This window comes from Pagrus major, chromosome 6 (assembly GCF_040436345.1).
Source record: "Pagrus major chromosome 6, Pma_NU_1.0".
Classification (NCBI taxonomy): Eukaryota; Metazoa; Chordata; class Actinopteri; order Spariformes; family Sparidae; genus Pagrus; species Pagrus major.
This window is the reverse complement of record NC_133220.1, coordinates 12912564-12928724: the sequence shown is the minus strand read 5'-3', so window position 1 is coordinate 12928724 and position 16161 is coordinate 12912564. Positions and strand designations below refer to the sequence as shown.

At 42.9% G+C, this 16161-nt stretch overlaps 1 protein-coding gene across 2 annotated transcripts in view; it reads left to right on the top strand.

Moving 5' to 3' along the window:
• The window catches only part of cbfa2t2 (CBFA2/RUNX1 partner transcriptional co-repressor 2), a 40526-nt gene that overhangs the window by 273 nt on the left and 24092 nt on the right, over positions 1–16161 (top strand). Inside the window, exon 1 of one of the 2 annotated variants that reach the window (XM_073469248.1) lies at positions 14370–14390. The exons of the other annotated variant lie outside the window; for it this stretch is intronic. The gene's annotated coding sequence lies outside the window, so the exon portion shown is untranslated. Of the gene's footprint in view, positions 1–14369; positions 14391–16161 lie in introns of those variants that run through there. 2 annotated transcript variants of the gene reach the window in all.

Genomic DNA, 16161 nt, shown 5'->3' with positions numbered 1-16161 from the left:
TAATTAAGGAGCCATATCTGAGCTAAAGGGGCTGTCCTCGCCTCCTAATGAAAATATAGCAGAATTAAGCTTTATCAAGGCTACATTATGTGCTCAGAAAAAAAAAAACTTCTCCACTCTATTATTTTCTGATTCCTCTCCCAGAGCTGGCTAATTCTTCAGAGAGGACCTTTTGAATGTGTTACTTCAGATCCTATCAAATCATTATAATGACCAAACAAAAACCCAGTCATCCCTTTGTCCGCTGAGATCTTACGCTCATTAGGATCCATTAAAGAGTGAGAATAAATTATGCATAACACATACTCTATTGGATGCATTATCCCGTATATGGCCCCCACAAGACAGCTATTATGCACCCATTTGATTGAATAGCAGCTTTTCGGTCTATGTGTCTTTTCAGTGGAGGATTTGGAGCCCTTAATCCACCAGGCAGTTTTTTTTTGTTTTTTTTTCTCTTTCCACCATCTGGAGTTTACAGCTTTTTAAGACAAAAACACCAGGCGGTGTGAAACCAGGCTGGAGCTGCTGCTTGATGCCAGGAGGAGGTTTTTCCCCTTTTTTTTTCGCCTGTGGTTTCTGTCTGCTTTACATCAGGGGTCAATGGTACAGTCCTGCAATGCAAGTGGGGTCAGCAGGGCCTGAGGGCATGAGCCCCCATGTGTCACTCTGACACCCCCTCAGGACTCCTGTCGCTCCTCTTTTCACCACACAGACACAAATAATCGCATGACAAAGACATGACTGTAATGCTGCTGCTGATGATGATGATGATGATGATGGAGCTACAGTGACCACCAGGGAGCAGCAGAGAATTCACTGTAATATAAAACTGTAAACATGATGGATACTGGGTTTGAAAGCAAATCCTGTTTTGGAAAATTTGGTTCCAACTAAAAACCAAGAGCAGATTAAAAAAAAACATGTATTCATCTGCTTTACCGTAATTGTTGTTTAGCTGGACTAATCTGATGTTGTGCAGAAAGCTAAATAGCCCTCTGGGAAGCAGGGATGCTGTGTGTACACTGGGAGAAAATGTGTTAAAGAGCATGTGGGCTCAACATTGCTCACACTAGTCAATCATTCCCATTCTCCCTTGATTCAATTAGCTCTACTTGAAAACATGTGGATAATTTGGAACTCCTGATAATTTTCCCCTTTTGCCTTTTTCTTTCTTTTCTTTGGGGTGGGTTAGAGAGTCAGATTCCAATCCTCTGACATTAAAAGGGGAAATAAACGACAAAGGGGCCCTGCAGGTTTGCATTAGAGACCTAATTGGTTTTGGCTTGAGTGGGCTGTTAGCGTTGCCAGACGTGGGCCCTTTGTGTTTTGCCATGTGGGAGAATTTGCCGGTGCTGGAGGTAGGGAGAGGTGCCTGCAGATCTTCTCTGAGTCACCCCTGCTTGTGTCTGTGGGCTGTGTGTGTGTGTGTGTGTGTGTGTGTGTGCAGGAGAAGTGTAGTTTCAGGTACGTTTGGGAAAATGTGTGCAAATGCGTTGAATTGCGTGTTTTTGTCTGTTTTTCTGTTCGCACTCGTTTCTATCTGTTATCATGTGTCATGCATTTGTTTTTTTTGTGATATGTGTGTGCTCGGGTGCGTGTTTGTGTGTGTCAGGCTGGGAGCCCAGTATCCTCCTCACTCCCTCTGGTCTCTGCGTGGGTCTTTTCCACCAGCAGTACCACCTGTTAGTGTTTTACTCAGGGCCCCAGGGCTACAATGACTGCAGAACCTTCCAGATTTGCTCATCAAGCCCCATCAGATCGGCTCCCTTACCTAAAATCTGGCTCCCATTTCCTATCACAGGACCAATCTGAGCTGGATTCCCTGGTGCGGTTCAGCTGAGTCAAGATGGTGTTCAGTGGAACTGATGCGAGCTGAGCTGAGTTTGATTAATGACTCATGAGTGACAACATTTCATTCAGCCTGCTGCACTTCTGGATCACACTTAAGTGTTTGCTAAGTGTGGTTTTAGTGGGAGATGGGATGTTTAAAGACTGAATTTATTGGGTCACTTTTGTCTCCCAGTGCTCCACATGTGAGAACCACAACAAAGAATCTGGCATCTGATGATTGAGTAATAATAAGTGGCCAGATTACAATTTTAACAGGCTTTAATTGCAGATCTATTGCTTTTGATCACATGCTGTGAAAACTGAGTTTAAGATTAAATTAACCCTAATTGTAAGAGGCGTTTATTACACAATGGCAGGAAATAATAATAAATCATCTCTGCAATTGGTATTCAATCCCAAACCACTGCAAACAGCATCATCAGTCCCTCCACACACATAGGATTTGTCATGTTCAGTGTTTCGTGAGACCTCTGAGCTTTCTGTCCCGTTGTCTGTTTCCAATTCAGCACGCTGTGTTCCCCTGTCTATTACTTCAGACAGTGTGGCAACCTGAAGCTAAGCTTTAAAAAAAAAGAGAAAGAGAGGAGTGACCAAATAGTTAAAGGAAAAAAAACAGCAAGCGAAGGAGAGTAGAAAGGGATTAACTGTCAGGGAGAATGTGAGGCTAATTGAAGCCAGTTTTGCACAGCTGTTTCTTGTTGCTGTGCGGCACTGCACGGAGCGGCTGGGAGGATAGGATCCAGATGTGAGCTTGCGCCAAGGATCACCCGCCAATAACAATCCTCAGAAATACCCAGCCGTACAGGAGACGAGGGCTATTAGAGTGTCCGCTCTCTCGCCCACCCCCCTGACAAAACATCACTTCTCCGCCTCTGGAAGATAACCCAGCTCTGTGCTTTTTACTCTTGATTGCAGCTCTCAGCTCGGCTCCAGAGCGTTGTTAACACTGTCATTTGGTTATACCGCCAGCCACCGCGGTGACCTCTGTATTCAGGTGTCACGAGGTAGCGTAAACATTGCTTTGACACATTTGACTATCCCAAAAAGGCGGCTCGCAGGGTTCGAGAGTGGTTTTGCATATTTGTTATATGGCTTTTGAAACATTCAACCAAAAGGGATTAAGCGTTCTTTTGTGTGTTTCTTCTGTGTTTCATTTAAATCATCATGAAAAAAAAAAAAAAATCATGTATGCTTTATCAGGGCGGCGGCATGCAGGTCCCAGGATTGTGTGCCGGCATTTATTCGGTCTTCTACTTTAAGTGGAGGGACACAAAAGCGCCCAGTCACTTCAGAGTGAATCGGAGTGGTCAGGCAAAAGAAAAAAAAAAAAAGCAAGTGAAAGGAACTTATCAGCACATTATGCTTTTTTAATGCCCCCGTCCCTCTGTTCCCACTCCTCAAGCCTTTCACCCCCCCCCCCATCATTTCCCACTAGGCTCAGACAAGAGGAGTTAGCATTGGTTCCCCCTTTTCTCCACGCCTTCCAGGGTTACCCCAGTGCTTCGTTCTCACCTCCCGTTTCTGTCTGATGTCCGGCCTCCCTCCAGCCATCTCTCTTTGTTCCCTTCCAGTCTTTCTGTCCCCATTCCTCTTTCCATCTCCATTTTTCAGCCCTTATCCCTCTCTCCATCCCCACTGGTCTGTCTTGGCCGCAGTGCAGAGAGTCCAACTGCAGCTGGCCTGTCATCGCCTAGAGGGAAGCTGACATCCAACTGCTTATAAGCTCTTAGTGAAGAGTCTCAGTTCATGGTTTGACAAGATACAGGCAATATCAAACTCTTTAAACCCTTCTTCTTTGTATCCTCTTTCCATTGTTGTATTTTTATAGAAAGTTTCGTAACATTAATTCATATATTAATTTATTTGTTATATTATACATCAAGGGTGGGTGAGAATTTTACATTGTGACCACTCTGGAAGGCATCCATGAGCTACTTTTCAGACAAAAATGACTAGCAGATCCACTTTTCGTGAACAAACCAATAGAATGACGTAGCCAAGTAGTTGGCTATGGTGATTCGATGAGTTACTAGACATGATTCTTCCTTTGTTGACATATTACCATATGATGCGATATTATACAATGCAATATATGATACAATATGATACGATATGATGCAACACAATATGATACGATACGATATTGTAAGATATACTTTATTCTCCCCTAACATATTGTATCTACATGCAAGTGCCATTAGAAAACTAAAATAAACAAAAACATCATATTGCACAACTTCACACAACATTGCACATGGGCAGCAACGTGCACTCTAGAGCAGTATTGCACAAAAACAACATATTGTACTGTACAGTAGCATTGCACAGAAGAACAATGTATTGCACTATAAAAACAGCAAATTGTTTAACTAAGGCTCAAGCTATGTTTTTATCATGATTGCAATAAATATTTATGGGATATTTTATATATATTATATCATCTTTTGTCAGCAGTTTTTCTCTGTATAATTGAGGAATGATTTCTGGAATTACTTACTGCCAGAATGATCCTCACGTATCAAATGAAACACATGTAATGCTTATGTGCAACAAGCTCAAACAGCAAAAATCTCTGACCCAGATAACGACTGCTTCACATCCTGACAGATAATGATGCAGATGATCTGTGGCCTTGGCCTAGTCTCGCTTTATCAGACAGCGAATGTGACAGAGGATCTTAGCCTAAGCCAGAATCACTCCTGAGCTCTTCTCCCCACGTGTCAGCTCTGAGTTTTATGACTTTTGTCAAGTTCACCTCATCTGTCCCTTCTCTGATTTCACTCCTGCTGGGCTTTGTGCTGTCAGAAAGCAGGGCCTGCTCTCTTCACTACACGCACATAAACTTGCAATGCGCTCTGTCTGCTCTTGCTCCCGGGGAGGAATGCGTTCTGGGTGCTGTTGTTTATGTGTCTTGTCCTCAGCTGGTGTTTCTGCTTGTTGTCTTTGCCTGTTTGTCCTAGCGGAGTACTGTAGTGAGATGTCAAACCCGCGGTGGGTCTGCTGAGCAACAACAAAGCAGGTGCTGCCACAGTTGTACGATACGGCCCGCAAAACTAAGCAAGAACAACTGGGAAGGCAGGAGGAGGTTTAGTTTGGTTTGTTGTGTCTTGAAATGAAAAAGAACTAAAACAAGTAAAACTGTAAATACACCCCCCTCCGTTACACACACAAATTGAGGACTGTATTGCAACATTGACAAGCCCAAACATCCCCAAGGCTTAACCTTGGGAAATGCCAACACATGCCTCTGACTCTGTGTGTGTGTGTGTGTGTGTGTGTGTGTGTGTGTGTGTGTGTGTGTGTGTGGCTGTGTGCAGAGACAGCCGTTATCTTCCCTCAACTTTAATTGAGCCCTTCAGAAATCCCCCAAAACTATTGCACGCACACTCAAAGACACACACACACACACACACACACACACACACACACACACACACACACACACACACACACACACACAGTGAGTAAAGCCTGCAGGCTCTATCTCCCTGCCTGGCCAGGTGTTCCCGGCTCCGCTGCCAGATGAACCACCTGCAGATCACAGGTGTGGCCATCGCCGAGGAAGAGAACAACACAGCTGCTCCTGCAGCGTCAGAGAGGGAAAAACAGAGACGAAAAGTTTATATAGAATCAACTGCTGGCAGCAGGACACGTGCACACATCAGGCAAAAACACACAGTATATAAAGTTACATTATATCGTAGGTGGTGTTGTCATCACATGCCTATCTTGAAAGACAACTTGCTCTTTCTTAGCCTGCTGGTGACGTGCATTTCTTTAAGGCAGTTCAGTGTGATGGCTTTGACAGGTGCGGGAGTTGTTATGAGCCTTGACACAGTAACCTTGACATGTACAGTGAGTTCATTTATTGTGGTGACACTGAAAATAGAAAGCATATCAGTGCTATTGTGTTCTGATATTTCTTTCTCGTCTCCTCTCTTTTAAGGCTTAGTTTAATGCTCCAGTTCAAGGCAAGTGGTGGGACAGGCAATCATCTGCAGCAACAAAGATAAACTAATACTAAACATTTTACACAGCTACAGCTGAGGGAAATCATTATTAGAATTATTCATTCACACTTTCTATAATGTAATTCTTAAATATGTCACTTGGGCATGATATGTGTTGTCTTAGTGAGTATAGTGACTAGTGCATTGGTTTGTCCTAATAAGGTGGTGTTTATCCTGCATTGTCATAGTTAATGTTTCTCCAGAACCATCATCGCAGCTGACCAATCACGTTTCTGTGAGGTCATTGTTTTGTTACAGCGACTTGAGAAATACACACATGGGAGAAGTTAGCTTTTCTAACATGTGGTTAAGGTTGTGAAGGAGTCTGTTATAAACACAAGGATGACATTTTCTTAAACCAAACCAAGCAGTTTTGTTGCCTAAACCTAACAAAATTGCAACAGAAAATGAAAATAAAGGGAAAAAATGAGTCTAAAAATAAGTCAACAGTGAGTTCTGCACTGCACACGTGCCTTGGTCACCTGGATGAAAGTCCTGTGCTTGACCAGTCATCCACCATGACCTGCTCCTTATGTGGACCTGGATAGAGCAGTGCCACTTACGTCCAATTTTGCCCAGTGGCCACTTGTGGTATTGCAACAACAAAAAATACCCCCTGTATTTTCGAAAAGCATTTGCCTCAAAAACGACCATCTGTAAAACAGACAGGACACCTTGTTTTAGGTTTTATTTTTGTAAAACTCTCCTTGAGCTAAGAAAAGCAATTTAAAAATCTGTGACATCATCACAATGTAAAGTGTATGGGCTGAACAAGGGCTTGTGGGAGAGGCCAGCAAGAAAAAACCCTACTGCGCATACTCAGTGGGCCGCATGAACAACAAGTAGACCTGGACGCTGGAAACTCCATCTTTGGGTTCGTTATCTAGCTCTATTATAAATCTGCACCTTTTGGTCGGTTGCAGTGACGGTCTTGGAACAACATTAATTACTATTCTGAAGGAACACACAACACAACAGCATCAGATCAACCTCTTGGCACGACACCTTCTCAACGACCAATAAGGGATGTAATTGTTTCAATGAACCATAATTAATTCCCTACATAAAAAGGTTTTATAGTCAAAAATCTGTTCCTGTCCAGCTGTGAACAATATACAGTACTGTCCCTTAATTAAAGCCTGTTGTACTGAGAGGAATGTCCAGTGCGTAGTTCCTCACTGCACGTGTAACGTCTGTGTGTGGGCTTGTCCCAAGCACACGCACTCTTTTAACACACAACTTCGCCCAAACATGGAGTTGTTTATGGGAACTATTCACGTTTATGTGCCGACAATTGGGTGAGGCTGGCAACTCGGGGCAAATTCTGATCCGTGGTATCATTTTCTAATTAGCGAAATTGCTGCATTTAAGGATTTGACTGTGAGTGCAGCGGATGGATATCCCCGACAGCGTATCTGGTACATAAGTTAAACGGGAGAGCGGCTGGAGAGACTTCGAAAAAGTGCGTGGTTGTTGAATATCGTTTAAGGGGAGTTATTGGTGAGAGGGGTTTGGCGTCTGGCTACGCGCTTGGCCTCCCTGTGTGGAAACTTTCGGAAGATGCAGCCAAGTGAGCGTGAGACCCACTGCTCATAAATTTCAAGCACACATGCAGCCTCTCATACCAACTCACTTTCCCTCTCACTCATAAAAGACGCGCTCATGCATGCGTTTCTCTCTCTCCCGTACCCTCACGTCTTCTTATATTCGCTCGTCTCTATTTGTATCAGCCTTCGCACACATACACACACTCGTTGCACCCGAAGAGCAGCCGTGTGTCTCCCCTCTGTGTGCCGAGTGTAATAGGAGATCTGAGGGTTTTCCGTGGGTGAGTAGGCGGGTCAGACCTTACTTAAACTAATGGCTCCCAGCAGTGTTGAATAGCCAGACACACTGGAGCCGAGGCCTGAGGTTTTGGAATGCCACTGCCGGCTCAATGCCTGCCTTTCATCGGCACCGAGCGAAGGAGAGAAAGAGAGAGAGAGAAAATAAGAGAAAGGAGGGGGAGGAGGAGGAGGAGAGAGGAAAATACGGGACCCATTTGTTTTGGGTGATATGAGGATGCCTGAAAAGGAGGGCACAATAGTCGTGGAGTGGAAGGACAGAGGGGTGGGGGGCCAGGGTGGGTCGGTGGACTGTGGGGAACGAGGGGAGGGGGAGGCGTGTTTGGGCTTGTGGGATGTCAGGAGGGGGTAAAGTACCAGTCAGTGGTTGTTTTGTGTCAGAGCACTGTGGGACCCCCCTGACCAGCCACCCGTTTGTTGTTAATGTCGTTGGGATGAGCTGCGAATGAGTCTTTAGGGAATCAATATAGCTTAAAGTGAGGCGGTGTCCAAACTAAGGCGGATAATGACAATGTTCTTCCGTCTTTATGTCCTTCCATCCAGATTTTTAAGCGTTTTCCATCAACAAAAACATACTTCAGGGTTCATACAAAGTCTTAAAAATGCTCAATTTTTACTGATACGTCTTCAAGGTTAGGAATATGCTTGAATTCTAATAAACTCATTGAAAACTCCTTGAAAAATGCTTTATTTTCAACATAATCTGGTGTTTCATCGACACAGTCACTCATGTAAACCAAAAACCTCTCAATATTTGAATATTTGAAAAGACACTATCCCCTCGTCATATTTGCTTGTTGTCTCGTGGCGTCTCACACCAGATGCGGAGGAGCTAGGAGCTAGATTAACTGACACAAGCAACGTTTTTTTTTCTCCATCCACCCAGCATCATGAGGGCGACCATCTGCTCTCAGAATCTGCGCGCATCCTCTGAGCTTTGACGTTGTGCGAGCATACACATTGAAGATACAGTAGCCAGCTAACTATTGTACCTGCTCATGCTATATGCACACATCTGATTAAACTTTGTGTGGGGTACAATATGCAATTCATGTCTTCAGTCCTGGTGACAGGTTAAGGTAATTAAAAATAAATCAGGAAACCAATATAGGACTGTATGTCAGGGAGCTAGACAGCTTTTTCAAGTCATTCATAAGTCAGGATATCACAATGATCTCGATTTACGGTTATCCAGATAATGAAAATTCAGCACGACGAGTTTTTTTAATTGCGGTCCGCAATGAAATCTTTTAGTGTTCCGTCCCTAATCAGCTGTCTGAGTTTCAGCTTAAAAATAATTCAAAATGACAAAAACGCCAAAGTTATCAGTCATCGTCAACTGTGTTTATTTTAATGGCTGACTATTATAAGGCCATATAATGTTATTTAATTCAGTGTCACGAATGGTATTTGCTTACCAAACCAGATCAGACTTTTTAAAGTTCTCTGCACAACAACTGCGATTGTCTACTTTGAACCGCACACTAAGTGATAACAGAAAGAGGCACAGAAATAGAAGCTTTGTCCTGAAAATGAATCCTATGCAATCGGGCGTGTGTGTGAACTGGTTCATCCGTTCAGCCACACTTCTCACCAACACCAGTTTGAGGTTTCTCAACTGCCATTTAAAGGTTCGCTGTGGAGTTTTAGACCTCTAGCAGTGCTGAGGAGCTGTTTTTTTGTTTATTTCTATCTCACAATACACAGTTTTACTAACGTGTCATACTATTTCGCTGGCGGTAACATGCCAAAATATGTAGAAATAAGACAGGAGAAGAAGATTGCGAACCCACTAAACCAGGATGTAAACAATGCTGGATTTAAAATACAATTTATGACGAGGAAGGATATGTACTCATTTGCTTGACGAGAAGGATACACGCAGTGCATTTTAGTGAGTAACACTGAATTTAAACATCACTCTTGTTTGTTTACAAAGGCTCCAGGGGGCTCATTTAACTTAAAGTCATAGAAGAAGAATATATTAACATGTATTTTTCTATTTATTTGATATTTGAGAGTGCTGAAGCAGAAGCAAAAGTGTGTGTGTGGGCGGGAGGGTGATGTTCTGGGAATCTCATCCTTCCCCTCACCATCCTCCAATTCTGCTCTTTAAATTTCACTGTCCAGAAACAACACATACAGTAAAATCTGTTTTTTGTTTCACTTGTTTCACTTATCAGACCCTGCGGACAGAGAGAAAAAAGGCCGCACTTTGGCCTTGATTACTACCGAGAAGAAGCATCTTTCTTGATCTCTAACTGTGTTTGTGTTTTGCTTTTGTTTTTTTTTACAGTAAATGGTCCTCCAGACAGACATGGACCTGGAAAATGACGTGTCCCTATTAGATAAATGTGCAATGGAAAATGTGGCCATGCAAGATCAGACAGGGAAATCTATGGCTGCATCAGATTAGAGATGGAGGGAAGGAGGGGAAGGCGAGGGAGGGGAGCCATGGCGGTAAGATGGTCAGAGAAAAAAAAGGGGACAGAAACGATGAGGCTTGGTGGGAAAACTAGCGACACCATTAATAATTAACTAAAAGAGACTAAAAAGACACCGAAAGAGATGATCTTTGGCCATTGTTGAAAATGTTTTAGGTGTCCGATGATATATATGCTGCTGAGTGTCAGGGACTGTTGATTTTAGTGGGCTCTCATTGGCAACCATTTAGCTCATTCAGCAATCTGATTGGTGGTTCAATCCGATTTAAGTCATTTGGCGTGGTTTCTCCTTTTTTTCTCAGCTCTACATTTCGTTTTCATCTGCCACCAGCAAAGGATCATGTGCTGATAATAACAAGGCTAATGCAAAGAAAAACAGAGCTTGTTTGTTGTACGATGGCCATTGTGGGGAAAAAATGCAGGAGAGGGGTAATAAATAGAGGAAAACTCAATTTCCGAGATTAAAGTTGTAACGTCACGAGAAAACAACTCAAAATATGAAATATTTTTGTTAAGGAGCCACAATGCTTCACTTTGCAAGGTTGGATCGACGTGATCACACCACAGATGCCACTGCTTGCTGTGTATTATCCTCCATCTGTCCATTGTGTTGCGGTTCCTGATGCACAAAAATATCATCATCTCATCCAAGTCAATATGTTGGTTTCCTCTGAGTAGGCCCAATTCACAGCAATATCTCTTCAAAGTTTGGATAACATAGTAAAAAACAGTATTTTCTTTTTTACTGGCAAATTTATGACAATTTCAGAAAATATTCAAGTTCTTTGCTTGTTAATTAGTGAGTTTACTCGTAAATTTACCACTTTCTTCTTTTTAGTTTTTTTCTTAAAATGTAACCACGCTCCCACCATTTTTTTATTTCTTTTAACCGACATTGGCCCTAATATGCCTTTGTAGTCGTGGTTATCTATTTTCTCCTCACTTGAGGATGCTTGGCGCTGGTGGACAGGGGGGTGCAGGGGTGCCCCCAAACGCTGTGAAAGTGCCCTCTTGGATGGTAGATTAAGCATGATAAAGTGCCCTCTAGAGTGCTCTTCCAGTGGATATGTTGTAGCGAAGTGCCCCCTCTTCACTATGAATATATCATGACTTTCTGCGCACTAGTGCCCCCTCGCATACATGTGGTTCCCTTTATTTTTTTCGCGACTGCCCCTCAAACATCCACCACTGGTGCTGGGTATGTATGTGTTGGTCAACGGGCAAATCTTCCTGTATTCATGCTCATGAGTTTGATGTTTCAGGGCTCAATAGAGATCTTCTGGCCAGTGACGTTTAGGTTTGCGGAAGACGGGCCAGAATTGTTCTGGCTCCCTTTCCACGCTGTTTGAGGACGGACAAGCTTGGTAACTAATAAGGCCGCAGTCGCATCTAAGTCACACCACATGCACACAAGATCTCACAAAGTTTGACTTGACGCAGTGTGAAGTGGGAAAAGCTTCTGTCTGGAGGAAGCTGTGGCTGGGAAAAGAATACAAAGCGGCGGCGTCATTTTTTTAATGAAATTTCTATAAATCACTGTCGTCATTTCACAGTGATTTGGCAGCAGCTCTCCTCGTGAAATCCCATCTCCCAGATTACCCTTTCAAACTCCTCAGTGAGTGCTGAGAACAAAATGCTCTCACCATGTGTGAGTTGCATCGCCTTATGAAGATGATTGTAGCTGCACAGTGTGTGTTTCAGGAAGAGTTTCTGTTGCTTCAAACACCCAGCGGCGCTCATGTGGCCCGTTGCCCAAGAGACCATGTTTCGTCAAAGGATATCTCAAATTTCACAATTTCCGTCTTAATGTCAGACATACTGGAAGACTGCTGATGAAAATATCAAGCGTTGGGGATCAAGATCATGTGTATATGTTCAATGGGAGTGGGGGCAGGTTGTTTGACAGTCCTGTTTGCTGTGGCAAACAAAAACAGTTCCTTAATCACTGGGCCACTTGGCAGAGGGGAAAATCTGGCAACGCCTCATGTTACTCGTTCAAATATTTGCATGCAAACATTACTTTGTATCTCACTGTCTCCCACTGAAAGAATGTGTGCTGTCTGTGTCAAACAACAACCATAAGGCAAAAATCTGGGTGCCAGGGTGATAATATCCAACATTACAAATGCAACTTTGCTCAAAAATTAACTGAAGAACACACCTGGAAGGGGGGCTGCATTTTTCAATTTATCTGACAAACAGTTCAGACAAATACTGTAGCTGCTCTGTTCAGACGGGATACAGAGGTACGGCACAAACACTGACCAAACTGTCAAAGATAAACTCTGTTTAAAGAGGCTCACACTGCAGTCCCTTGAAAGTAACTCCGAAACCCGTACCTTCTATCATTGTGCTATTTTTCTGCTTTTGCCTCAAAGAAAGTATAAACCACCTATGTATTGCATTTGTCAACTGTTTAAACTTGTCTGTATTTTCTCTTTTTATACCTGCTGGAACATGCCGGAATCAGGAGAGGCCCTTGTTGCCGTTTTGCTTTTGTTGGTGTGAGAGCCCAGCCATCCAGACTTAATTAGCCTTTTTGTAAATTCGAGGTTAGCCATTAGTTTCCTTTTTACAGATGCAGTCTCCCATTCACATGCACTTCTTCTGTATGCCTTTCATGCAGCCATAGGTAGGCTGCATTGACAGCTATTGTCATGATAATGGCCCCTGAGAAAACACTGTTTTCTCTGGAGGCGCCGTGATTCCGTTGTGTTAATGGAGGGATTTTGCGAAAACAAACTACAAATTTGTTTTCTTGGTTCATGAAATATGACTGAGGTCAATGTCCTTTTTAATTAACAGTATATAAAGTCTTTGAATAACATTGGGAATTACTTTTCAAAATGTCTTTAAGCTGGATCTGACACAGATGACATGTAAATGGAGAGATACACACAAAATACGCTGAACATTTATCCTCTTTTTTTGAAACTGTCTGTAGTTTTAAATATGCAGACACTGTCTTCAGCGGTACCTATCTGGTTTACTTGATCACCAACCCCTAAAATCCCCCATTTGCTCTTTTCCTCCTCCTCGTCCTTCTCCTTCTCCTCCTCCTGTTTTTTTCTGTCCTCTCTAAAAAATGCTGTTTACTTTTTCTAAAAGTGGAAGTTTGGCAAGGGAGCGTGTGAACAGAAACAGATGCTGCATACTCGCTTGCTCTGTCGCTCTTTATCTCACACACATACGCACAATGGCAAACAGCTGTGTGCGGCTCGAGCAGCTACAGTAAAAGGGAGCCGTACAGTATGCATGCACACGGCAGCAAGCTGACTTTCCGTTTCAGAGATGATTGGTACGGTATGGTTTACTCTTCTTGTTTGGGACCCATTCGAAAGAGCACTGCTCACACTTAAGGCCAATACACTTCTAAGTGCTGCAAGAGAATTTTAAACACACACACGACTTCTTAAGTACCTTTTGATGATCACACTGGCAGATAGAAATATCACTACTGTGGGGCTTTTCCACTGTTACTTTTGGCCACGCTGATGCGAAATGTTACCAGTTTAACTGCAGCCCCTCTCCAGAATGGGACCAAAGTGCCAAGCGGGCTCCAGTGACGTCTCACGACCATGGCCAACCCCTTGTCGACCCCCCCGTGTCTTCCCCTCAAACAAGCCTATGTCCAACATATATCTGTGCGGGAGACCTAGTAGCTTCGAACTGAATCTCTTTAGTTTCCCTCCTGCGTCCCTGCACTTTCAGACATCTGCTTTGTTTGACTGTTTCATCATGTTCGCTCTCAGCTGTTTTGGGATTCGTGTTACGCTAGTGCTGATGAAAACCCAACATTTCCTGATTTTGCTGCTTTATAAATAATAATAAAAGCTTTTAAATAAGTTAAAAAACAAACAAACAAACAAATAAAATCTTTATTGTAAGGAATTAATAGAAAATGAAACATATCACCCAATTAGCAGAGCTTTATTTGTGGAGCAAAAGTGTTTAGAGCCACTACTTTGACCACTGCTCCAGACAAGTGAGTCATTAGTTAAAGACACACCTTCACGCAGGAAGCCCTGTTGTAATGGAAATGGAAGTCCCTGCCGCGAGTTAAACGAGGTCAAGCTGAGCCAGCACATGTGTATGGAAAAGGCCAAAGGATATTTGGATATTATTTATTATTTATTTATTCATTGATCTCTTTTAAAATGACTGCTTTTGCAATATAATCCCTATAACAGCCCCACCCCTCACAATGACAACCAGCTTTTTCGCATTTCCTTCAAAAGGTAAGCAGAGCTTCAGACCCAAAAAAAAACAGTGCATGGGGCTGCGTTGGTGGGGGGTGTCTTGCTCCAGGTAATGGTGGTGAGACAATGAAATACGATCCAGGAAGTCCGGTTGAAGTCACAGATTAGTGCGTTTAAAGGCTCAGTACACACAAACACACAGCACAATGCTTTGTACAGCCCCGTTGATCCCATCGCAGTCATTTGAATGGAGTGTGTGGATGCTGCAGCGGTGTTGAGGCAGGATTGTCTTCATAAAAAAGTTGAACCAGGCTTAACTTTAACACAACACAACTGTCCGGTAACACATTCCTGTTAAATTACGTTGAAACTTGAAGACCATATCTTTACTGTTTACCTCGCAATCTTCCAGTTTATACTGACAAACAGGATTTTACAACTCTGGAAAGTTTTATCTTTTTTAACAACAATCATGAGGTAAACGGTCCAAATGCTGCAGAGGTAATCTACCAGGAATGTTCGCTTGCACATGTTTAATCTAATGCAGTGCCTCACCTGATGACGTTGCATTGCAGCAAGACTTGAACCAGATTCATCCTTTTGGCCGGACTGCTCTAAATTGCCACCTGTGTGTTGACGGGCTCTGTCTGCTTTTTCATACAGGGCTCAAATCGGTCTGGGCAGCCTAACCTTTCTAAAAAGCTTGTTGGATGATGCAATGTGCAGCTTTGTACAATTTGATGAATCATGATTAGGATATTAGTGAATGCTCTCTTTTTTTTTGGTTTGGCAGAATTTTAAAATCTCACTGGACTGATTGCAGTGGATTGAGATCACCTGTGTGCAGGGTGTGGAGACCGACTCCTCATTAATGAGTGAAAGCAGCTTGTGGGAATTCCCCTCCTGGCCAATCAGGGTGTGACGACGCCCTTTTTGTGAAGGCTAAGAGAAAGGGGTGAATGGCACCTGGGTTGGACTCATTCCCGTTCTCATTCTGTATTTGACACACTGTACACCAAAGCCCCTATAGATTGTCAGACAGAAACTGGTTGGTTTAGGCCCCATTGGGATTTCTTTGCTGCCCCCCCAGCAAGTTTATATTCTACAACCTAGTTGAGTGACCAATGAAAGTCACCCTTCCACTAGGCTACCTGCGTCAGGGCTGTGCTTATTTGTGCAAGTGTGTTGCTTGCCTTTCAAATAGCCTGATGTCTGCAGGTTTTCTTTTGTTTGGCTGTCTTTTCTTTATCTTACTTGAACCCCTTGAAACTCAAGCCCATCTGTATACAATTAGTTTTCCCATTTTACTTCTTTGGGGACTTGAGATTGAGGTAGTAAATGCATATTTCAGTTCCATTATCCCCTGAAGAGGCATTTTTTAATTAATATCCAAGTATTTGGCGTTCCATGTAAATACATATTTTTTGTTTATTTTTATGTGGGCCGGGGCTGGCTTGTAAGCATTTGGACTGCCAGTACTGCCACATATTCTGAATTTCTTTACTCCAGAGTATGAGTCAAGCTCTAGTGTTTAAATCAAATGGCTTAAGTTTGGTCTCAAAATAAGATGCTTTGAAACTACTGACAAAAATGTGACAGCTGGTGGTACAGAATTATTCGAGACTGTGGTACTTAAGGAAAACCTGTTGGTGAATTAATTTGGCGCTCTAGATTAATTATATCGCTTATCTTAATTTGAAATTAAATAAGAAATTAAATTACCTTTCTTTTATATCGGCACTGCAGAAAAGTCTACTACTTCCTACTAATCAGACTTGATTTAGCTTACATTTGGGCTGTCACTGAGATG